General features: G+C 36.0%; 1 protein-coding gene and 1 pseudogene across 4 annotated transcripts in view; one reads left to right on the top strand and one right to left on the bottom strand.

The window, feature by feature from the left end:
- Positions 1-26,602, top strand: part of FAM133A (family with sequence similarity 133 member A) — a 54,414-nt gene that overhangs the window by 15,997 nt on the left and 11,815 nt on the right. For 3 of the 4 annotated variants that reach the window (XM_067722962.1, XM_067722963.1, XM_067722964.1), the window contains exons 3-5: positions 952-1,065; positions 5,189-5,295; positions 8,216-8,296. The gene's annotated coding sequence lies outside the window, so the exon portion shown is untranslated. The remainder of the gene's footprint in view (positions 1-951; positions 1,066-5,188; positions 5,296-8,215; positions 8,297-26,602) is intronic. The other variant, XM_067722965.1, reaches the window with a different exon arrangement.
- On the bottom strand, positions 240-599 carry LOC137217105 (transmembrane protein 256 pseudogene; annotated as a pseudogene).

Genomic DNA, 26,602 nt, shown 5'->3' with positions numbered 1-26,602 from the left:
ATGACTAATGATGTTGCATATCTTTTCATATCCTTTTCAGCTATTCATAACTTGTTGATGAAATGTCTAATCAAATCATTTGCCTATTTTTAATTAGGTTTTTGTCTTCCTAATAATTATTGAGTTGTAAGAGTTATTCAAATATTCTATATACAAGCTTCTTAGTTTATTATTATTTTTTTAATTTGCCTTTCTCTTTTAATCCCATCCCTGCTCCAATTCTAAAAAATGTCCCCAGAAATTAAACACAAGGAAGCTCAAAGAGCCAAGGCAAGCCAGCCCAAGAGTAGCAGGCTCCTTCCCACAGGGGCCAAAGTATGGGCGCTGGGGTGTCCACTCAGAGCCTGGTAGTTAAAGCTGGTGCAGAAAAAGGTACTTCCAGAAGCTAGCAGTAACCCTGCCCAGAGGGACTTTCTGCACAGGAGCACCCCTAGCAGGGCCAGGCTGTGTAAAAAGTGGTGTTTGTTGGTCTTGTGAAAGAGCTCCTTCCTGTAGGCATCCAGGAACTGGGCTAAGTGTGCCCCATAGGAGGCCAGGCCTAAGGCCCCCACTCCGGACAAGGCACCCAGACAGCAGAAAGCAGCCCCTGGACTGGCCATGGCTGTGGATCAACAAGCTTTTTATTAGATCTATCATTTGCAAATGCTTTCTTTTAGTTTGTGGCTTGTACTTTTATTTTCTTATTGGTGACTTTTGAGGAGCGAAAGTTGATACATTCAAATTGATCAGTTTTTTCTTCTATGTATCATGCTTTCGATATTGTATCTAAGAACTCTCTGCCCTACTCAAGGTCATGAATATTTTCTCCTATATTTTCTCCTAGAAGTTATATATTTTAGCTCTTAAATTTGGGTCTGTGATCCATTTTGTGTTAATTTCTTGTATATGGTACGAATTAAGGGTCTAATTTATTTCTCTAATTTTTTTTTTTTTTTTGGCCGCACCATGCAGCTTGCGGGATCTTGGTTCTCCAACCAGGGACTGAACCTGTGCCCTCAGCAGTGAAAGCACCGAGTCCTAACCACTGGATTGCCAAGGAATTCCCTCTCTATTTTTTTTTTAAATGTGGGTATCCAGTTGTCCCAACTCCTTTGTTGAAAAAACTATCCTTTCCCCCATTGAATTGTCTTGGTACCTTTGTTGGAAATCTACTGACCATAAATTTTAGAATTTATTTCTGAACTTTGAATTCTGTTCCACTTATCTATATGCCTATCTTTGGGCCAATACTACACTGTCTGATTAACTGTGGCTTTATCTTAAGTTTTGAAATTGGGAAATGTGAGTCCTCCAATTTTGTTCCACATTTTCAAGTTTGTTTTGGCTGTTCTGGTCCCTTGTATTTCCATATGAAATTTAAGATCAGCGCATCAATATCAGTTTCTGCAAAGAAGCCAGCTGGGACTTTGAGAGGGGTTGCATTTAGTCTATCCATCAATTGAGGATGAATTACTATCTTGATAACATTGAGTCTTTCTATATAAGAGCATGAAATATCTATTTATTCAGGTATTCTTTAATTTCTCTCAGCAATGTTTTGTGACTTTTAGTGTATAAGTCCTGACAGAAACTCTGTGCTGAATGAACTGGAGGGTGGAGGGTATGGGAGCAGCTCCAGATCCTAATGCCACAGATTCCCACAGTCTGTACTGCAAGGTCAGTGATGTTTCAGGAATAAACACTCCTCAGATGTATAGTTTTGGTCAATTTCCAGAGTGCTGAAATGGTTGCTTTTTTAATCTTCTCCAGGTTTATAGTGCTTTTCGGAAATATTTCCTAACCTCCTCACCTAGCCATAGCTGGAAGTTCTAACGTGTGTATTTTTATGAGAATTTGTGTTCCAAGCACTTCTAATTCCAAAAGCCCGGTGATAGAATATCTATTGAGTTATGCCAATTCATTCAAAAAACATGTTAAACTACCACTTGTCATGTAAAGACAAAACATATGGGTTACTGAATAATTTTTTTTGTATAGCATTGATTATGTGTTTAGAGTTGTGATGAAACAGTGACTGAAATTGACTACATAATTTAATTCAAATAAACAGATATATCGAGCATTTCTTATGTGTTTGATACCACAGGAAACAATAGATGAATTAATCATTATTGCTACCCTAAAGGAATTCTCCATGTAGCATCAGAGTCTGCAAGTATGCTTCAAGTCTATAAGTCTTCAGAGTCTGAAGTATCAATATCAGGTGGACAGCCAAGTGTGCATCCTTGGAGCCCCAGACTCATAATCAACTGCCTTTTCAGAATCTCCATTTGGATGTCTAGCAGACATCTCAAAATTAGCATGTACAGAAATGAATTTGCTCACCCACATTTTACTACTAATCTTCTTTAGTGACCTCATCTCAATAAATGGCACCTCTGTCTAATGAGTTCCAGATACTTGGTAGTTATCCTTGATTTCTTTTTCTCCCTTACCCCATATCCAATCAGTCACCAAGTCCTCTTGCTTCTACCTCCAAAATAGTATCTCATATCTGCTCATTTGTCTCCTACTCTAGTGCCAACATCCTAGTCCAGACCATCTTCATCAACTGCCACCACCCCATCCAAATTATCATACCTGGTCTCCTGCATCCCTTCTTAAACCAAAATATCATTTATTCATACGTGGGGCAAAGTGATCTTTTAAAAATGAATATATGATAACGTCACTTCCCTGCTTAAAATTTTCAGTGGTTCCACATTTGATGTACAATATGTTGCCCAGTTAAGTATGTTATTCAAGAGCCATAGCATTCTAGCCCCAACCTAGTCCAACTAACCGTCATATCTCACCTAGACTAACATTCCTTCTGTATCCAATCTTATCTCCTATCTCTTTTCCACATAGTAGAGAGAATGATTTTTCTAAAATACAAATATGAGCATGTCTCTATTTCTCCTCTATTCAGAACTTTTCCCATGAGTTTTTGGACAAAGTTCAAAATCTTTAGTATTGTCAATAAGGTCCTTCATGATCATGCTCCTGCCCATTTCCTCAGCATTTTCCCATGCCACCATCACCATTAATCATTACCCTCCAGTCATATTAGCCTATTGTTTCTTGATGGAGCCAAGCTCACTCCTGTCTCAGTACCTTCATATATGTTTTTCCTTCTGCTTTGAATTAGCCCTCATCCTCTTTACCTGGCTCATGACTATTCATCTTTCAGGTCTTATTTTAAATCCCTCTTTCAAAGAAAGGTCTTCCCTGATCCCATTTACTAAGTACTAGCTATGTGCTGTTATCAAACCCTATGCATTTTCTTTATAGCACTATCACAGTTTTAATTATATAGTTATTTGTAGGTTATTTATTTAATATGAGTGGTCCTAAAATCTATGAGTTTAGGGACCGTGATTCTATTGTAATGTCACCAGCATTTTCCAGCACAGTGCTGGGCACAGAGTAAGCACTCAATAAATATTGGCTGAATGAATTAGTGAACATGCCATGGAAACATAAAGGAGAAAGAAATTGTTTCCTGCTAGGAGGATCTGGAAAGTTGGGGATTAAAAGAAAGGTATTTTAGGCAAAGGAAACAACATGTTTGTACAAAGTCAAAGAGTTAGGAAAGATACTGGAATATCTGAGGAATAGTGAGGTATTTTATGTGGCTGAAGCATAGGGATTTCAGTGATACATGGAGGAAGAAGAGAGAATAAGAGGAAGAAAGTTAAGGAGAAATGAGCTTGGAGAAGCTCAAGATCAGGGTCATTCTGCCAAAGTAAGGAATTCAAATTTAATTAAATAAACATTAGGGAGTGACCAACTTTAAAGAAAGGTGACTAGAGTTAGCAGTGTGGAGGATGGACTGGACACAAAAAAGAGTAAAGAATAATATGTATGCAAGTGGGGTATACGTGATGCACAACATTTGCATAGCAATCTGTATTTTTTATAGCACCCTCCTAAAACCTTACCATTGTGTGTGTGTGTGTGTGTGTGTGTGTGTGTGTGTGTGTAATGTCACTCAGATATACTTTGATTTCAAAATTTGTCATAGATCCTCCCTTTATGCCCTCATGATATCATGATAATTCTTAATACTAACAATTATAAGAATATGAAATTACATCAGCCTGTAACATTTACCTTTTTGAAGTATGTTCACATATATTACCTTATTTGATTTTCAACCAAACCCATAAAATAGACAGAGACAACTTTTCTTATTTTGTCAATGTGAAGACTGGGCTCACAGAGGCTAAAAGAATAGCCTAAGGTTATATAACTAGTATAGCTAAGATGCAGCATTAGAACCCTTTTCTAAATCTAAGGTCCTTCTCAATTTACCACATATCCATGCATTTTAATACTAATTTTATTGTTTTTGCTTTTCATAACTAATGCTTTTGAATAAAAGTTTCATAATGAGCTTCCATAACTTTGAAGTAACAACAAGGTTAGCTTTCCTCAAGTTGCTCTTTTGAAATACTTCCACAATCTATGAGGCCTAAACAAAGACTGAAAAAAGAATTTCCTAGATAAATGAATTATAAATACAGTCTTCACTAAAAAATAAATGTTGATTATCAGCCAGTGAAAAACACATATTTTAGACCTTTTAAAAAATCTTCAGATAAGAATGAGTGCCCACAGAGAAGAATTGCATTGGGTTGGCAGGAAAGGAATCATCTCATTTGTTTAGAAGGTTAAGATAAGATCAAAAAAAGCAAAAACAAAACCAGACAAAGTGGAGTAGAGATGTAAAAAGATGGAAATGCCAATATGGCTGAACATCTTTTGGGAAAGATGGTACAACATGCTTATCATTTATAGTAATTTCATTTGGAATGTCTTTTTTTAAGACTTTATTTTTTAGAGCAGTTTTAGGTTTACAGCAAAATTGAGAGAAAGGTACAGAGATTTCCTATATACTCTCTGCCCTCCACACATGCATAGCTTCCCCCGTTATCAACATCACTCACCAGAATGGTATTTTTTTTTAACCAAAGATGAACCTACACTGACACATCATAATCACCCAAAGTCTACCTTAGGGTTCACTCTTGGTGTTGTACATTCTCTGGGTTTGGATAAATGTATGATGACATGTGTACACCATTATAGTATCATACAGAGTATTTTCACTGCCCTAAAAATCCTCTGTGCTCTGCCTATTCATCTCCCTCCCCCATAGCCCCATCCCTGGCAACCACTGATTTTTTTTTTATTGTCTCCATAGTTTTGCCTTTTTGCTGTGCAATGGGGTCAAAAACTCAAGGTGAAGTTGAGAAAAATTAAAAGCCATAGAAGATAAGCCACTTGCAAAATTAACCCAAGAGCCTGCTTGTGAGTAGATAATTCAATTTGGAAACACTCAGAGTTTTGGTTGAGCTTCAGGGAGGCATGAATAGAATGTGTTCATAAATTGAAAAGGTAAAATCTAATCAGTTAATGGAAGACTGAATTATTAGAAAGTAAATTACTACATTAGGGAAAATCATAGAACTAGCTGTGAGTTTACAGAAATGGCTAGGAAAGAGAGTTCCCTGATTATCAGATTGGAATACTCTAGTCTCCAACCCAATGGTGGAGATTGGTAGGTAGATCAGATTAAATCTTGAGGCAGTAATCATTAAGAATATTTACTGACTCCTTTTTTAATGATTCCAGGCTCACCATGGTAATTTATGATTGTAATTTTGTTTTGTACATGTATTATCTAATAGATTTAGGATATGCTGGTTATCAAACTGAACATTCCTGTGTTTATAATATTTCCAATTATAAACTAGTGGATGGGCATCTGATTTATACATTGATATAGTGTGACTTTAGTTAGTGTGAATTAGCCTCCCTCATCCTGGTACTACTGGCACACTGATAGAATCGTATAAAGTCTTACATAGATTAAAGCAAATATTATGCCTATATGGAAAAGCATGTGGGTGACATCATTTATCCATTTGTTATCAATTAAAGAACTAGGTGGTGATACAGAATATGCTTATGTTTCCTCTTATTTTTATTGTTTCTTGTTGAAATTTCCTCAGGGCAATGGTTTTTGTACTTTCTACCATAATAACCTGAGGAAATTATTAAAATTACAAATTCAGAGGTCTTACTCCCAGAGACTATGATAATACTTGGTCTGGGATGAAGCATAGGACTCTGCATGTTTAAAAAAATGACCTATATGATTCTGAGCTTGTGCTTCAGTGGACTATACCTTGAATAGCACTGGTCTACAGAAAATTTTTCTATATTTAAATAAGCCTGTGGTTCTTAAAGCGATTGTTCACTGCTGGGCAAAATTTCACAGATTTCTGTTAGGTTTCTGTTAACTGGGTAAACCAGTGACATCTGAAACCAGTTTCAGACCTCTGATTGTTCAGAACTGTGTATGCAAATCACAGTGAACATTGAGGAAGTGGATGACAGCTTTGTAAGGATAACCGACTTGGGGCAGGGCTAAGGAAAGACCAAATGGCTGCCATCTTCACTGTGCTATGTGCTCCAAGGTGAAAAATAGAAAATAAAATCCTCTGAGGTCTTCCCTGTTCAGCAGCAGAAGCAAATAGGTAAGTGATAATGCCGAGGTGTAGCCTAGGTGATATTACCCCCTCCAAAATCTTATCGTCTCCACATAGCTGCCCCAAATGAAACAATCTAAGTAAAAGCAATGTGCTTCCTATGGAAGTGCAACTTTTGAGTCCCTAACTTTCTCTAAGAATCAGATTGCTGCCCCTAAACACCTCTTACATAGAAATTTTCCATCTTACTCTGGAAATCAGGAACTATTTAACTGAGGATATGCAGTGGGAAGAGGATTCAGGAGATGGGGTGAGGGGAAAGTAAGAGCAGGAAATCGGTTGGTAGAGAGTGGTATAGGCTAGGGTGATAAACAGAAAGTGGCAGAATTAGAGTTTGAATCCATCAGACTCCAAAGTCTATATACTTCTTTATTAGATTTTTCTAACATTAGTGTGCATAAGAATCACCTGAAGGCCGTGGTAAAAATATAAGTTCATGACCCCAGAAGTTATGATTTAGTAGGTCTTATATGGAGTCCAGAAATCTATATTTTTATCAAGTATCCCAGATAGCTCTGATGCAGATGGTCAGTGGACATACATCAAGAAACATTTTTTCAGAGGAGTAGTTGTCAAACCATTTGGTTTAAGGATTCCTTTACACTATTAGAAATTACTGAAGACCCCAAGGAGTGTTTGTTTATGTGGGCAAGAATATCTGATATATAATAGTTATTTATATTTATGGTACTAAAATCTAAAACTGAGAAATTTTAAAAATATTTATTAATCCGTTTTAAAATACCAATAATAAGACCATTAAATTTTAACTAGATAACGTTTTGTGAAAAGTAATTATATTTTCAAAATTAAAAATATTTAATGAACAGACATGTATTAGTTTACGTTTTTAAATCTCTTTAATGCTGACTTAATTATTCTCATATCTGTTTCTACAATTTGTTTAGATATGATGTTTTGGTTGAAGTATATGAAAAAAAATTAGGCCTCACACAAATAACATAGTTGGAAAAAAGAGAAGCCTGCAGACAACTTGAAAGGTTGTTGGAGACTCCCATGGGTCCTGGGGCCACACTTTGAGTTAGTGTCTTAGAGTAATATCTATTATTGCTCTCAGAAAGGGTTATGTTGGTCAGTCTGTGTTGGTCATCAAAGTTTAGGGACACCAAAGAAAGTAGAAAATTAATTTATTCCTTAGACTGTTTTGGGTTGTTAAATTATTTCATAAAATTTACCCCAATATTGCTCTTTTATTAACTTACTTTGTAAATTTGAAAGCACTATAGAAATATAAAATAGGAGTCCAGGTGTTGGGGAAGAATTTTGTTTAAAGAAATTGGGTTTCAGAACAAAGATTCCTTTGAGGGTAGAGGAGTGTCAATTGGCAATGAGGAAGGAATACATTAGGTGACCAATTATAGGTAGGAAAAGGAAAAGTATAAAAGCAGGGAATAATCTGTAGTTACTTATAGTAGATATTTACAATTGAATAAATAACTGTAATGGTGAGAAAGTGCTAATCATAACCTTTTAAGGAGGGTTATTACTTTGCCTGAATAAAAGAACCTTTTCTTCTGGTCAGTGTACCTCTTCAAATTTGGTTACATTTTTTTTTGTACTTTAAGTTTTAGTTCTATAACCTAAAACATACTGCAAACTTATGCAAGGACTTTAACAAATATTATCTCATTTCTTATCTTTGGTCAAAATGGAAGAAGCTGGAAAGCAGATTGGAAAGAAGCAGCTGGAAAAGTGAGAGGAAAACTGAATGTTTATAATGTTGGAAGCCATTTGAGGTAAGTGTTTCCAGGAGGAGGGAGTGAGTGATCCAGTCTGTCAATTGATGCTGATTGATGAAGTTAAGATAAAAATGAGAATTCATCATTAGACTTAGTGGCATAGAGGTGATTAATGACCTGGACAACAAAAGTTCTGATGGAGTGGTTGAGGTGAAAGTCCCATGGGTGTGGGTTCAAGAAAGAATGGGAAGAGAAGAGTTGAAAACTGTATACAGTAAGTCCCCTACATATGAAACTTCAAGTTGCAAACTTTCAAAGATGCGAAAATGTGTTCACATGTACAATCACATAAGTTCACGTGTCTGGCGTACAATTGTCACATGCGTGCACCCTCTCCAAGTGGTTGTGCTTTTGTGTACTTTACTGTATAGTACTGTATAGAGTACAGTAGTACAGTATTTTTATTTCAAGCCACTATACTTTTCAAGGTACTATACTATAAGATTAAAGATGTTTTCTTTATTTTTTGTGTTTGTTTTTTTATGTACTATTTATGTGAAAAGTATTATAAACCTATTACAGTATGGTACTATATAGCCGATTGTGTTAGTTGGGTACCTAGGACTGACTTTGTTGGACTTACGAATGCGCTTTCAGAATGGAACTCGTTCGTAGGTAGGGGACTTACTGTAAACAGCTCTTTCCAGGAGTTGTAATAAAAAAGAACAACAGAGAAATGGAGCAGTAGATAAAAGGGGAAATAGGGTTAAGACAGGTGGTTTTTATTGGTTCAAATGAAACAGTAGCAGGTTTCTATGCTGTTTTTTTTTTTTAAGAGCTTCAGTAGTGAACACAATACACATAGATCTTTTCCTTATAGAACCCATAATCTAGTGAACAGAAATGGTATTAAACAAATGATTACACAGATAATTAGATAATATTCATTGCAATGAATATTAAAAGAAAAAGCACAAAGTTCTATAAGAGCATAATTGTCAGACTGAACTTTTTCCAGGACATCAGAAAAGACTTCGCTAAATAAATGTTATTCAAGTTGCACTTAGGGAGGGAGAATAGTACTTGCAGAGGCCCTGGGTAGAGTGAATATGGCACATCAGAGATACTGAAAGGCCATTGAATTTGAAGCACAGAGAGGGAGGAGGATGAGTGGGGCAGAAGATAAGGTTGAGGAAATAAGCAGTGACCAGGATTATTTAGGTTGGAGCCCATAGACTCATTTAGGATCTTTTTTATGCCAAGAGTATAGGGATCCTTGACTTTATGTGTTGGCCACAACAAAAGTAAACCAGTCAAAATTGAAATGTAAAAGGTGGAACAGATAGGAAGTAGAATGGAAAGGTGAGTTGCATGACCATTGTTTATACTGCTACAGACAGGACATTAGGCCAAGTCTATTTGTGATTTCATAATCAGTTATCTTCCAATGCAGTCAATTTATTCAGCCTTCAGCTATTGAGAGATTTCTGTCTAACTGATCAAATCATACAGCAAGTAGGTCCAATTTGTTTGTTAAGATAGACAAAAACAACAGATCATTATCATTCCTTACTTCATATCTTCCAATGGCTCTCTCTTTTTCTCTCAAAAATTAATTTATTTTCCAACTTTTTATTACGAAATTTTCAGGCACATAGAAAACTTGAAAGACTTTTGCAGTGAACACCTATACACTCATAACCTAGAGCAAAAAACTTTAATCATTTTGCTGTATTTGCTTTCTTTGTTTTGCTGTACAATTTGAAATTAAGTTTCAGAACTCATGATGCTTCATATGCAATTTCTTCAGTTTGCATCTCCTAAAAATAAGGGAATTCTCTTCCATACTCTTAATATTATAATATTTAAGGTAATTAAAAATAATTCCCTGATGTCATCTAATACCTATCAATATTAGATATCTCTAAGTGTCCCTTCAAAATCATTTTTAACAGCTTTATTTAGGTATAGTTTTCACACCGTGAAAATTATTCATTTTAAATGTAATATTCAATGACTTACTGCAAATTTACAAAAGTTGTGCAGCCATCACCACAATGTAATTTTGGAACATTTCCATCACTCTAAAAAGAAACCTCATATACCTGTTTTTTACTGAACTGGGATAAAATCAAGGTTCATGCATGGCATTTAATTATGTCTCTTTAAATCTTTTTTTCTAGAGCAGTCTTCATTTTTTCTCATGTAATTTTTAGAAAAGACCAGATGTTTGTTTTATAGAATGTCCCATATTCTGTATTTATCTGTGTTTATTTATTACATCATTTAACTTGTTCCTCTGTTTCCCCCATCCCCCAACCACCACCCAGTATTTTCTGTTAAAGTCTTGATTAGTTTCATTCTGACATATTTGGAATAAAGCCCAAATTTGTTAATTATCTCTCTCCTCTAACATGTAAACCCCATGAAGTCATGGACTTTATCTGTCTTGTTTAACACTAGTGCCTGACTCATAGTAGGTTCTCAGTAAACATATTTTGAGTGAATAAGTGAAACACCTACATTCAGATTTTATGTTTTCACCATACAGATTCAATCTTATTTTAACATATTTTTCCATTTTACATTGTATTATTGTCAAAATTAAGTTATGATTTATTTTCCAAGCCAGTAGTAATTCAGGCTGATGAAAAGCAAGTTTTCTTCCATTTCAGCATGCCATAAACATTTTAGGTATTTCTCTAATTTTTAGGATATCAAATTTATTTTCAAGATGAGGAATTTCATGTGCAAACATTTTGGAAGAGATAAGCCAAATAGATTATAAAGTTTTGATATGACTGCTTATCAGAAGATTTAAGGGATTGTATAAGTAATCTGTCTGCTCACATTCAGGGCTGTTGGGGGATTTGGGGGTAGAATTGACTTCTTCCATAGAGAAAAACAGTTATCTAGAGTTATACTGAGTTGGGAGTAAATCAAGAAAATGTACTGGGATCTTCAGTTTCCTTATTCAGGCAATAATATAGGCAGATTATTTCAGTGTCATTCAAAGGGTGAAAAAGATTCAGGGGAATCTGGGTAAAAATAGCTGACTTCCTAGTGTGGAACTTTCCTGTATTCCTGACTACTGCATGACAACTGCTGCTGGCAATGATATAACAAATAGGTAAAAATAACTGCTGTGACATGTTAAGTGTCAGGTTAGCAAATTCTGTGACTCGGAATATCTGTCAAAGCAGTGGATAGAGAGCATGGTAGTCTGGGCAATGCTATAGTCTTTACCCTTTAGAGATTTGCAATCCAGTGGTGGAAAAGGAAATTACAAGTGACACTCTACATATATAAATGGCAGGAACACATACAGCCATGTGAAGGAACAGAGATAGGTAGTAAGTAATCTGGAATATAAAGGGAAGAAACTCTTAGTAGTTTATAGATTATCCAGGCTGATTTGAATGGTTTCCATTTGCTTTTCGCTGATTCTAGTTAACACTGTTCCTTAAGCATCCCCATATTTGCAGATGTTAAGAGAGAAGGGAAAACTTGAATCAGTCCATTTTATCAGCTCTGGTAATCAGGTTGGGTAAGGAAAGAAACTGAAAATAATAAGTTACATGGTGTTTTTGAGTTTTCTGTATGTTTCCATTTTCCCAAGTTATCTTCATTATCATAAAGGTTAGTTGTATCCAGCCACATGGTTATGCAGAAAAATACATTGACTAGTTTAAGCTAGACTCCCATCTCCACTTCCACACCCGAGAGAGATTTATGCTTCATGTGTCTGAAAATTCTAGATTGATGTGATAAATTAATAGAACACCTGCTTCAGGTAGTCCCAATTTGTAGAAACTGATATTATCAACCAATTTAAATTTTGTTAACATTAGACACTTTTCTGCCCTTTCAGGGGAGCATTTGTCCTGTGACCTTCTGAACTTAAGGGATGGATGTAGAGCTACAAATAACCATCATATTTTCATTAGAGTCCTCTGCTAGAATTTGCAGCCACTTTTCATGCTATAACATTCTTTAATAATGCAGGCTTTAAATCATGCTGCTAGGGGTCCAATCTTGGCTCTACTACTATGAGACCTTGGAAAAATTACTTAAGCGTCCTGAAACTGTTTGCTCATCTGTCAAATGGGGAAAATTATAATACCTACTTCATGAAGTAGTGAGAATTAAATGAGATAATCCATGTAAACCACTTGGAATAGTACCTATTCATGGTGAATACTGAATAATTGTAATCATTATTACATGATAGATGAAAATAATCATAGGAATATCAAGTCTTTACATTTATATAGACTTAAACAGTTTTCAAACTATGGCCAAAGAATATTTCATTTGAACCTGAGGGCAGGAGATGGGATTGAAAACTGAGACAAAGAGAGGTTATATGATTTGTCTGAGAGCACTCAGCAAGTAAAAAGGGGAGCTGGTCCTTCACATCTATAATTATAATGAATTCTAATGATGATTGCTGCATTGGTGGGTGAAGTTAAACAGCCTGCCTAGTGAATTTACCTAAGATACTTTATCTGCCTTCATCAAGCCAACTCTTCCTCAGTGTCCTTCCTGGAATTTAAAACTAATTTTTCTCCCCCTGAGGATGAATACTGAGTTATCTCTTCCATATGGTTTTTCAAAACAGGCAAGTCATGGAAAGGTAGTCCCCTTTGATTCCAGCATACTAAAGTAATATTAATACAAATTTTCACACTTTATGAGGCTTCTCAGTGTACCTTATTATTGTTTCCAATAAGCATCTATATGTTAGTTATTATAACAAATAAGTCTATATGATCTGGCCTTTGAATTTTTAGGAAATTTTCATATGTAGTCATTTGTGAGAAGAGAGGTGACTCATGTAAGTGTACCTAGCTTCAATAAATAGCTGTGATGCTTTCAGTTATTTCATAGCCAGTATATTTGTATATACACATTACATCAAATTCTCTGTTCTGTTTTTAGAAATACACTTTAAAAAATTCATGTCAGGGTGGCAGAGTACAGAAGGTAGTCATTGAAGTGTTGATTCATAAGAAACCAAGTAAGGCTGTTTAAAGCCATGCATAAATAGATGTGCTCTGAACTGTGTTCCCTGGCAAAATAATAAAGAGTTCCCCTGGTTTGCTTTCTATGCTTAGGGCCTTATCTTTTATAAGTTGCTGGAAGAGGTGACCAGTATATCCTGGCACAACTAGATCCAGGGAAAAGTTGACAGATTTTAGTCTACAAATCAGTTTGGATTCACAGTGCATTGCCTCAAGAAGCATCTCATGATTCTCTTATATAAAATATATCACTTTTTAACACAAAATGTAGATAATATTATAAAGAATAAACGGAAGGTACAGTTTTGTCTCACTTTGAAAGTCTAATGTATGAATGATATTACATTTGCACCCTGATCAAATGTGAATGAAATTGATTTTAGATGTTCAGTGCTAAAAAACACAAACAAGCTTTGTGACTTGAGGGATCTTGTCAGGGATTTATACAAAATTCATTTGTGAAATAGAAGTTGGGACAATGGGGAGAAGAGAGGTGGCAAACCTTATTTGGGGGGGTGTATTTTCATAGAAGTCATGTCACACAGATGGAAAGAAACTAGTATTCAGTTAGCATTAGTTCATGTAAGGTGACCCCTTGAATAGAGGAACTGGAATTTTCAGTGCTCCTAGAACATTTTAATTACATCCTATATAGCCATGACTTACCACATCTAAACACACATAATAGGGCAAAATCTGTTGTCAAGGAAGACTCAGGAAAGTTGCTAGTGAGTATCTAAAACTTATCAAATGCACTGACAAAATAAATAGCTCCTTGGCAACTGCTTAGTTGAATTTGGTACTCATGTATATAATGGTTTTCTACAGAGCGTTTCTTAAAACATTGACACTGACACTATAAACAATACTGTTTTGTTCATGGCTTCTTGAATAGGGCAAAGTGCTAAAGAGGAAAAGCTAGTTCTTCTGAGGGCCTTTGCACTTTTCTGTATACTATACTCTTAGACTTTTCAAACAGTTTCAGAAATGTATGCAGGAGGGGAGATTGGTTCAAGATGGTGGAGTATAAGGACATGCTCTCACTCCCTCTTTGAGAACACCGGAATCACAACTAACTGCTGAACAATCACTGACAGGAAGACACTGGAACTCACCAAAAAAGATACCCCACATGCAAAGACAAAGGAGAAGCCTCGATGAGATGGTAGGAGGGGCGCTATCACAATAAAATCAAATCCCATAACTGCTGGGTGGGTGACTCACAAACTGGAGAACACTTATACCACAGAAGTCCACCCACTGGAGTGAAGGTTCTCAGCCACACGTCAGGCTTCCCAACCAGGGGGTCTGGCAACGGGAGGAGGAATTTCTAGAAAAACAGACTTTGAAGGCTAGCGGGATTTGATTACAGGACTTTGGCAGGACAGGGGGAAACAGAGACTCCACTCTTGGAGGGCACACACAAAGTAGTGTGCACATCAGGACCCAGGGGAAGGAGCAGTGACCCCATAGGAGACTGAACCAGACCTACCTGCTAGTGTTGGAGGGTCTCCTGCAGAGGCGGGGGGCAGCTGTGGATCTCCAAGGGACAAATACACTGGAAGCAGAAGTTCTGGGAAGTACTCCTTGGCATGAGCCCTCCCAGAGTCTGCCATTAGCCCCACCAAAGAGCCCAAGTAGGCTCCAGTGTTGAGTCGCCTCAGGCTGAACAACCAACAGGGAGGGAACCCAGCCCCACCCATCAGTAGACAAGCAGATTAAAGTTTGACTGAGCTCTGCCCATCAGAGCTCAGAAACAGCCAGCTCTACCCACCACCAGTCCCTCCCATTAAGAAACTTCCACAAGCCTCTTAGATAGCCTCATCCACCAGAGGGAAGACAGCAGAAGCAAGAAGAACAACAATCCTGCAGCCTATGGAACAAAAACCACATTCACAGAAAGATAGACAAGATGAAAAGGCAGAGGGCTATGTACCAGATGAAGGAACAAGACAAAACCCCAGAAAAACAACTAAATTAAATAGAGATAGGTGATCTTCCAGAAAAAGAATTCAGAATAATGATAGTGAAGATGATCCAGGACCTCGAAAAAAGAATGGAGGCAAAGATTGAGAAGATGCAAAAAATGTCTAACAAAGACCTAGAAGAATTAAAGAACAGACAAACAGAGATGAACAATACAATAACTGAAATAAAAAATACACGAGAAGGAGTCAATAGCAGAATAACTGAGACATAAGAATGGATAAGTGACCGGGGAGACAAAACGGTGGAATTCACTGCTGCAGAACAGAATAAAGGAAAAAGAATGAAAAGAAATGAAGAGAGCCTAACACACCCCTGGGATAACATTAAACGTAACAACATTTGCATTATCGGGGTCCCAGAAGGAGAACAGAGAGAGAAAGGACCCGAGAAAATATTTGAAGAGGTTATAGTCGAAAACTTCCTTAACATGGGGAACGAAATAGCAACCCAAGTCCAGGAAGCACAGAGAGTCCCATACAGGATAAACCCAAGGAGGAACACGCTGAGACACACAGTAATCAAACTGGTAAAAATTAAAGACAAAGAAAAATTATTAAAAGCAGCAAGGGAAAAACAACAAATAACATACAAGGGAACTCCCATAAGGTTAACAGCTGATTTCTCAGCAGAAACTCTACAAGTCAGAAGGGAGTGCATGATATACTTAAAATGATGAAAGGGAAGAACCTACAACCAAGACTACCCAGCAAGGATCTCATTTAGATTCGATGGAGAAATCAAAAGCTTTACAGACAAGCAAAAGCTAAGAGAATTCAGCACCACCAAACCAGCTCTACAACAAATGCTAAAGGAAACACAAGAGAAAGAAAGAACCTACAAAAACAAACCCAAAACAATTAAGAAAATGGACATAGGAACATATGTATCGATAATTACCTTAACGTGAATGCATTAAATGCTCCAACCAAAAGACACAGGCTTGCTGAATGGATACAGAAACAAGACCCATATATATGCTGTCTACAAGAGACCCACTTCAAACCTAGGGACACATAAAGACTGAAAGTGAGGGGATGGAAAAAGATATTCCATGCAAATGGAAATCAAAAGAAAGCTGGAGTAGCAATACTCATATCAGATAAAATAGACTTTAAAACAAAGACTGTTACAAGAGACAAGGAAGGACACTACATAATGATCAAGGGACCAATCCAAGAAGATGATATAACAATTGTAAATATATATGCACCCAGCATAGGAGCACCTCAATACATAAGGCAACTGCTAACAGCTCTAAAAGAGGAAATTGACAGTAACACAGTAATAGTGGGGGACTTTACCACCTCATTTACACCAATGGACAAATCATCCAAATAGAAAATTAATAAGAAAACACAAGCTTTAAATGACACAATAGACCAGATAGAGTTAATTGATATTTATAGGACATTCCATCCAAAAACAGAAGATTACAATTACTTCTCAAGTGCACACGGAACATTCTCCAGGATGGATCACATTTTGGATCACAAATCAAGCCTTAGTAAATTTAAGAAAATTGAAATCACATCAAGCGTCTTTTCTGACAACAGTGCTATGAGATTAGAAATCAATTAGAGGAAAAAAACCTTAAAAAACACAAACACATGGACGCTAAACAATACGTTACTAAATAACCAAGAGATCACTGAAGAAATCAAAGAGGAAATCAAAAAATACCTAGAGACAAATGACAATGAAAACATGACAATCCAAAGCCTATGGGATGCAGCAAAGGCAGTTCTAAGAGGGAAGTTTATAGCTATACAAGCCTACCTCAAGAAACAAGAAAGATAAACAATCTGACGTTACACCTAAAGGAACTAGAGAAAGAAGAACAAACAAAACCCAAGGTTAGCAGAAGGAAAGAAATCATAAAGATCAGAGCAGAAATAAATGAAATAGAAACAAAGAAAACAATAACAAAGATCAATAAAACTAAAAGCTGGTTCTTTGAGAAGATAAACAAAATTGATAAACCATTAGCCAGACTCATCAAGAAAAAAAGGGAGAGGACTTAAATCAATAAACTTAGAAATGAAGAAGGAAAAGTTAAAATAGACACCTCAGAAATACAAAGCATCCTAAGAGACTACTACAAGGCAACTCTATGTCAATAAGTTGGACAACCTGGAAGAAATGGACAAATTCTTAGAAAGATATAAACTTCCAAGACTAAACCGGGAAGAAATAGAAAATATGAACAGACCAATCACAAGTAATGAAATTGAAATTGTGATTAAAAGTCTTCCAACAAACAAAAGTCCAGGACCACATGGCTTCACAGGTGAATTCTATCAAACATTTAGAGAAGAGCTAACACCTATCCGTCTCAAACTCTTCCCAAAAATTGCAGAGGAAGCAACACTCCCAAACTCATTCTATGAGGCCACCATCACCCTGATACCAAAACCAGACAAAAATGCTACAAAAAAAGAAAATTACAGATCAACATCACTGATGAATATAGATGCAAAAATCCTCAACAAAATACTAGCAAACAGAATGCAACAACACAATAAAAGGATCATACACCATGATCAAATGGGATTTATCCGAATGATGCAAGGATTCTTCAATATACACAAATCAATCAGTGTGATACACCATATTAACAAATTGAAGAATAAAAACCATATGATCATCTCAATAGATGCAGAAAAAGCTTTTGACAAAATTCAACACCGATTTATGATAAAAACTCTCTAGAAAGTGGGCATAGAGGGAACCTACTTTAACATAATAAAGGCCATATACAACAAACCCACAGCAAACATCATTCTCAATGGTGAAAAACTGAAAGCATTTCCTCTGAGATCAGGAACAAGACAAGGATATCCACTCTCACAACTGTTATTCAACATAGTTTTAGAAGTCCTAGCCACGGCAATCAGAGAAGAAAAAGAAATAAAGGAATACAAATTGGAAAAGAAGAAGGAAAGCCGTCACTGTTTGCAGATGACATGATACTATACATAGAGAACCCTACTGATGCCACCAGAAAACTACTAGAGCTAATCAATGAATTTGGTAAAGTTGCAGGATACAAAATTAATGCACAGAAATCTCTTGCATTCCTATACACTAATGATGAAAAATCTGAAAGAGAAATTAAGGAAATACTCCGATTTACCATTGCAACTAAAAGAATAAAATACCTAGGAATAAACCTACCTAGGGAGAAAAAAGACCTGTATGCAGAAAACTATAAGACACTGATGAAAGAAATTAAAGACGATACCAACAGATGGAGCGATATACCATGTTCTTTGATTGGAAGAATCAATATCATGAAAACGACTATACTACCCAAAGCAATCTACAGATTCAATGCAATCCCTATCAAATTACCACTGACATTTTTTATGGAACTGGAACAAAGAATCTTAAAATTTGTGTGGAGACACAAAAGACCATGAATAGCCAAAGCAGTCTTCAGGGAAAAAAAACAGAGCTGGAGGAATCAGACTACCTGACTTCAGACTATACTACAAAGCTACATTAATCAAGACAAAATGGTACTGGCAGAAAAACAGAAATATAGATCAATGGAACAGGATAGAAAGCCCAGAGGTAAACCCACGCACCTATGGTCAACTAATCTATGACAAAGGAGGCAAGGATATACAATGGAGAAAAGACAGTCGCTTCAATAAGTGGTGCTGGGAAAACTGGACAGCTACATGTAAAAGAATGAAATTAGAACACTCCCTAACACCATACACCAAAATAAACTCAAAATGGATTAGAGACCTAAATGTAAGACCAGACACTTTAAAACTCTTAGAGGAGAACATAGGAAGAACACTCTTTGACATAAATCACAGCAAGATATTTTTTGACCCACCTCCTAGAGAAATGGAAATAAAAACAAAAATAAACAAATGGGACCTAATGAAACTTCAAAGCTTTAGCACAGCAAAGGAAACCATAAACAAGACTAAAAGACAACCCCCAGAATGGGAGAAAATATTTGCAAATGAATCATCAGACAAAGCATTAATCTCCAAAATATATAAACAGCTCATGCAGCTCAATATTAAAAAAAACAAACAACCCAATCCAAAAATGGGCAGAAGACCTAAATAGACATTTCTCCAAAGAAGACATACAGATGGCCAAGAAGCACATGGAGAGCTGCTCAACGTCACTAGTTATTAGAGAAATGCAAATCAAAACTACAATGAGGTATCACCTCACACCAGTTAGAATGGGCATCATCAGAAAATATACAAACAACACATGCTGGAGAGGGTGTAGAGGAAAGGGAACTCTCTTGCACTTTTGGTGGGAATGTAAATTGATACAGATACTGTGGAGAACATTATTGAGGTTCCTTAAAGAACTAAAAATAGAATTACCATATGACCCAGCAATCCCACTACTGGGCATATACCCAGAAAAAAACCATAATTCAAAAAGATACATGCACCCCAATGTTAATTGCAGCACTATTTTTAATAGCCAGGTCATGGAAGCAGCCTAAATACCCACTGACAGATGAATGGATAAAGATGTGGTACATATATACAGTGGAAAATACTCAGCCATAAAAGGGAACGAAATTGGTTCATTTGTAGAGATGTGGATGCATCTAGAGACTGTCATACAGAGTGAAGTAAGTCAGAAAGAGAAAAAAATGTATATTAACACATATATGTGGAACCTAGAAAATGCTACAGATGAACCGGTTTGCAGAGCAGAAATTGAGACACAGAAGTGGAGAAAAAACCGTATGTACACCAAGTGGTGGAAGCGGCGGGGGTGGGGGTGGGGTGTGATTAATTGGGAGATTGGGATTGACATGTATACACTGATGTGCATAAAATGGATGACTAATGAGAAAATAAATAAACATTAAAAAAAGAAATGTATGCAGGAGAGATCCATTCCTACTAATTGAGAAATAACCATAACATGGACTCTATAGATGATGAGTCAGTCATGTCACCTAAATGCCACATTATAGTCAACACAGTGTTCTGTATTCCATCTCTAAATAATTTATATTTGTCATCCAAGTGTCAGGTACTTAGTTCAAAATTAATATGTGATTGAATGAATTAAAATCATTTCATATACAGTAAGTCTACTACACTCGAACGAGTTCCATTCTGAGAGCATGTTCATTAAGTCCAGTGTGTTTGTACGTCCAACAAAGTTAGCCTAGGTACCCAACTAACACAATCGGCTATATAGTACTGTATTGTAATAAGTTTATAATATTTTTCACACAAATAATACATAAAAAAGCAAACACAAAAAATAAAGAAAACATTTTTAATCTTACAGTACAGTACCTTGAAAAGTATAGTAGTACCAGCTACATCGCTGCTGCTTTTACACATGATTCCAGACATCCTGGACTTGAAATTAAGAATCTGTACTACTTTACTCTATACAGTAATGTACAGTAAAGTATGCAAAAGCACAACCACTTGGAGAGGGTGCACGCATGTGGCAATGTATGCCAGACACGTGAACTAACTTACGTGATTGGACATGCGAACACATATTCACATCTTTGAAAGTTCACAACTTGAAGGTTCGTATGTAGGGGACTTACTGTATTTCCTAGCTGTCTGATGAGAGAGTCTAGAAGCAGCAATACCCCAATATGATTCTAGGGCTAATGCAGAGGATATACAAGATGATGCTAGAGTGTCTTATAGAACCAGAAAGTAAGGAAGTACTTAAGAAACAAAATCATAAGGATATGTCAAAAAGATACAGGAGCCAACTAAAAGAGCTCCTGAAGGCCAACTTTGGAACAATTTCAACAACAAAATAAGTAGTATTTAAATATTGCCCAAAGTATAAAATTAATACTCATGATCCATACTGATGCAAAGGACAAATCTCCCATACACAGGAATTTCAAATATTTTATGTAGATATTCCACCATCAAGAAGATAGAGCATAAATCTCCAAGTGTGGATTGCACATAGTGACATTCTTCCAAAGAATACAGAATGGAAATGGAGGGTACTCTTGCAGTGGATACAACTGGCAAATACTAACTACCTCAGTCATGTGATCAAGGTTAACATCAATGATAAGTCACCTTAGTATGTACCTTGGATGTAATGTAATGAAAATGGTACTTTACTTGTGTTCTTCCTTCCAAGAACTTGCAGTCTAACTCTAACCATGAGAAAAACATCAGACAAACCCAAATGGAAAGGCTTTCTAAAAAATCAGTATCTGATCAGTACTCCTCAAAACCAAGGAGATTCTGAGAAACTGCCAGTCTAGAAGATCCTGGGAGACATGATGACTAAATGTAATGTGGTATCCCGAATGGATTCCTGGAATAGAAAAAGAACATTAGGTTAAAAACTAAGGAAATTTGAATAAAGAATGGACTTTAGTTAATATGAATGTGTCAGTATTGGCTCATTAGTTGTGGCAAATGTACATGTTAATTTAAGACATTATCTATAATAAAACTGAATGCAGAAGATACTCTACTATACTTGCAATTTTTCTGTAAATCTAAAGATATCCTAAAGCAGAAAGTTTGTTTTTAAAAAAATTTCACTTCATCATCATAAAAGCTAAACAATAACAATGATTTGTTTTTCTGAATATAAAATCCTAAATGTATTACTATATTAAGAGAAATAAGAGGGTGAAGTACTCATTTCTTTAAAATAAACACTTAGCTAAAATTTATACTTAGAGCTTCTACCCTCTCATAACTATTCTTTTCTGTTTTATCTCTTGCATCTGCAATATTTTGTTGCTGCTATAAACTTTCTGGTATCATCCTTAAGATATTAGAGACTGATCCCTTGTCATTTGACAATTCTGTAGATGGAAGAAGAGGCAGTATTTCAAATTCTACACCTTTTCCCTAGAATGAGAAATGCTCCATGACACAACTATGCCAGAGGGAATTCACCAGAGATGAATGCTTTTAACCCGGCACAGCTTTCTATCATGTTGATCCCAGCTTTCTAACATGTTGATCAAAATAAGAGGGATAATTTCTCCCTCAAAACAGTCACGTTAACAGCTAGAATAGAATGTGTTATTGCTTGAGTTTTATTTAGAAGAAATGATATCATTTTATATACACTTGCTAGAGCTAGATATTTTCAGGAAATTTTCAAGTATCATTAAATGTGTTCATAAACCATCTTTGTCTCTTATTCAGCCTGTGAATTAGGTGATTCTGTGGCTGCCCTCTATATTATCAATCAATGTGAAATGGCAGAACATAGTGTGATAATTAAAGGTATTAGCAGTATATATGTACAGATTATTATTATATTATAATTTAGCAGACTCATTACTATCTTAAAGCCTTTAAGTAGCTTTATAAGAGGCATTTATTTCAGTAGCATGGTACTTAAACTTACATTAGCTAGTGGGAACAAAGAACATTAAGGTTTTTTTTTTTCTTAATAGGGGCCTCATCCAAATGTCCAGACCTTTGCAGAAGAGTAGGGTGTTTCAGATTAAGTCACAGAGCTATTGCCAATTATTTGGAAAGAATTTTCAGCTGAAGTGCATATGTCTATGAGACAGTATGATGCCTACAGTTAGACATATCACTAAAAATTGAATGAAATGATTTGTAAAATAGAGTAAGTCCTTAAAATAACTAGCCTTGGTGATAGTTACAATTGAAATTAGACTGTGAAATGTTAAAATATGCTTTTAATTAATTTAAATTCATATTGACTTTTACCTGAGCATGTTCAATAAAAAATGCTATAGATACGATCACTTTTAAGAATGAGAAGCTGATATGATGACTGGTTTACAACAGTGTAATAATGTGAATATTTGCATTGTATTTGGCTTTTCCTTTTCACCTCGGGGCCTTACCATCTGGTATTCCTTGTGCTTGGAACATGCAGTCAACTCTGGCTCTTTGATTACTCCTTTCCTGTTTAATCACTTCATCTGGCTAGCTCTGATTTATCCATCAGGTCTCAGATTACATGTTAATTATATGTTAGTATCTCAGAGTTGACCTTCCATTCTAAATTAGGTTACTCATTATACTTTTCATAGCATCCTGTGCTTTTCCTTCATCATTTTAATTATGATTATAATTATATACTCATTTTTTTGATATTTGTGTAATGACTTTTACCTTTACTAGACCATAATCTCCATGGCATATAACATAGTGTCTGGTGCATAATAGATGATCAAAAGGGAGCTGTAAGAATAAATGAACAAATAACTGTTATAACACTCAGATTACCAGCAGGGTTGTTACAATTTGTATCTAATCTTTATACAAAATTAGCATACTTCATACAAATGAATAGAGATAAAGAGAATAAAGTTTCTCTTCTAAGATAGAAACAGAAGGTAAGCCACAGCACTTTTAAAACAAAGAGTATTTGAGCAAGAGACTTTGTTGGTGTTACTTTTTCTTTTTTCTCAGTGTGCTTTATCTTCTGCAAAAAGAGCACACAGATAGTGCAGTTCTGAAGGCCTCCAACAACACTTGTCTGCTGTCAGCATTCTCTCGCATTCCCCTCTGCAGTTATTCCAAATTTTAATCATTTGTCTCAAGACTCCTATGCTACCTCAACCTGCCTTAATCTTAGCAGCTGACCTTGGCTCCTAACACTGAGTGAAAATGAAGACTATTAGGTGAGAAATATTTCAACTTTCTCCCTTTCATCATCCCCCCCCGACACACACACAACTCTACACCCATACCCTTTATTCTTTGCCTCTGCTCTTTCAAGAGAGATCTTCTAATTATGACTCTGATACCTCTGTTTCTTCTATGGTTTTGCCCTAAAGAATTATTCCCTCTCTTGCATTTCTTCTTTTACTTTTTTTTTAACATCTTTATTGGAGTATAATTGCTTTACAATGGTGTGTTAGTTTCTGCTTTATAACAAAGTGAATCAGTTATACATATACATATGTCCCCATATCTCTTCACTCTTGCATCTCCCTCCCTCCCACCCTCCCTATCCCACCCCTCTAGGTGGTCACAAAGCACCAAGCTGATCTCCCTGTGCTATGTGGCTGCTTACCACTACCTATCTATTTTACGTTTGCTAGTGTATATATGTCCATGCCACTCACTCACTTTGTCCCAGCTTACCCTTGCCCCTCCCTGTATCCTCAAGTCCATTCTGTAGTAGGTCTGCATCTTTATTGCTGTCTTGCCCCTAGGTTCTTCTGACCATTTTTTTTTTAGATTCCATATATATGTGTTAGCATATAGTATTTGCTTTTCTCTTTCTGACTTATTTCATTCTGTATAACAGTCTCTAGGTCCAACGACCTCACTAAAAATAACTCAGTTTCATTCCTTTTTATGGCTGACTAATATTCCATTATATATATGTGGCACATCTTCTTCATCCATTTATCTGTTGATGGACACTTCAGTTGCTTCCATGTCCTGACTATTGTAAATAGAGCTGCAGTGAACATTTTGGTACATGACTCTTTGAATTATGGTTTTCTCAGGGTATATGCCCAGTAGTGGGATTGCTGGGTCATATGGTAGTTCTATTTGTAGTTTTTTAAGGAACCTCCATACTGTTCTCCATAGTGGCTGTATCAATTTACATTCCCACCAACAGTGCAAGAAGGTTCCCTTTTCACCACACCCTCTCCAGCATTTATTGTTTGTAGATTTTTTGATCATGGCCATTCTGACCGCTGTGAGATGATATCTCATTGTAGTTTTGATTTGCATTTCTCTAATAATTAATCATGCTGAGCATTCTTTCATGTATTTGTTGGCAATCTGTATATCTTCTGTGGAGAAATGTCTATTTAGGTCTTCTGCCCACTTTTGGATTAGGTTGTTTGTTTTTTTGATATTGAGCTGCATGAGTTGCTTGTATGTTTTGGAGATTAATCCTTTGTCAGATGCTTCATTTGCAAATATTTTCTCCCATTCTGAAGGTTGTCTTTTCATCTTGTTTATGGTTTCCTTTGCTGTGCTAAAGCTTAGAAGTTTCATTAGGTCCCATTTGTTTATTTTTGTTTTTATTTCCATTTCTCTAGGAGGTGGGTCAAAAAGGATCTTGCTGTGATTTATGTCATAGAGTGTTCTGCCTATGTTTTCCTCTAAGAGTTTGATAGTGTCTGGCCTTATATTTAGGTCTTTAATCCATTTTGAGTTTATTTTTGTGTATGGTATCAGGGAGTATTCTAATTTCATTCTTTTACATGTAGCTGTCCAGTTTTCCCAGCACCGCTTATTGAAGAGGCTGTCATTTCTTCACTGTATATTCTTGCCTCCTTTATCAAAGATAAGGTGACCATAGGTGTGGGGCTTTATCCCTGGGCTTTCTATCCTGTTGCATTGATCTATATTTCTGTTTTTGTGTCAGTACAATACTGTGTTGATTACTGTAGCTTTGTAGTGTAGTGTGAAGTCAGGGAGCCTGATTCCTCCAACTCCGTTTTTCTTTCTCAAGATTGCTTTGGCTATTCGGGGTCTTTTGTGTTTCCATACAAATTGTGAAATATTTGTTCTAGTTCTGTGAAAAATGTCAGTGGTAATTTGATAGGGATTGCATTGAATCTGTAGATTGCTTTGGGTAGTATAGTCATTTTCACAATGTTGATTCTTCCAATCCAAGAACACGGTATCTCTCTCCATCTATTTGTATCGTCTTTAATTTCTTTCATCAGTGTATTATAATTTTCTGTATACAGGGCCTTTGGCTCCTAAGGAAGGTTTATTCCTAGATATTTTGTTCTTTTTGTTGCAATGGTAAATGGAAGTGTTTTCTTAATTTCACTTTCAGATTTTCATCATTAGTGTATAGGAATGCAAGAGATTTCTGTGCATTAATTTTGTATCCTGCTACTTTACCAAATTCATTCATTAGCTCTAGTAGTTTTCTGGTCGCATCTTTAGGATTCTCTATGTATAGAGTCATGTCATCTGCAAACAGTAACAGCTTTACATCTTCTTTTCCAATTTAGATTCCTTTTATTTCTTTTTCTTCTCTGCTTGCTGTGGCTAAAACTTCCAAAACTATGTTGAATAATAGTGGTGAGAGTGGGCAACCTTGACTTGTTCCTGATCTTAGTGGAAATGGTTTCAGTTTTTGATCATTGAGGACGATGTTGGCTGTGGGTTTGTCATATATGGCCTTTATTATGTTGAGGACAGTTCCCTCTAGGCCTACTTTCTGGAGGTTTTTATCATAAATTGGTGTTGAGTTTTGTTGAAAGCTTTCTCTGCATCTATTGAGCTGATCGTATGGTTTTTCTCCTTCAATTTGTTAATATGGTATATCACATTGATTGATTTGCATATATTGAAGAATTCTTGCATTCCTGTGATAAACCCCACTTGATCATAGCATATGATCCCTTTAACGTGCTGTTGGATTCCGT

Source organism: Pseudorca crassidens, chromosome X, assembly GCF_039906515.1.
Source record: "Pseudorca crassidens isolate mPseCra1 chromosome X, mPseCra1.hap1, whole genome shotgun sequence".
In the NCBI taxonomy this organism is placed as follows: domain Eukaryota; kingdom Metazoa; phylum Chordata; class Mammalia; order Artiodactyla; family Delphinidae; genus Pseudorca; species Pseudorca crassidens.
This window is presented reverse-complemented; position numbering and strand designations above follow the sequence as displayed.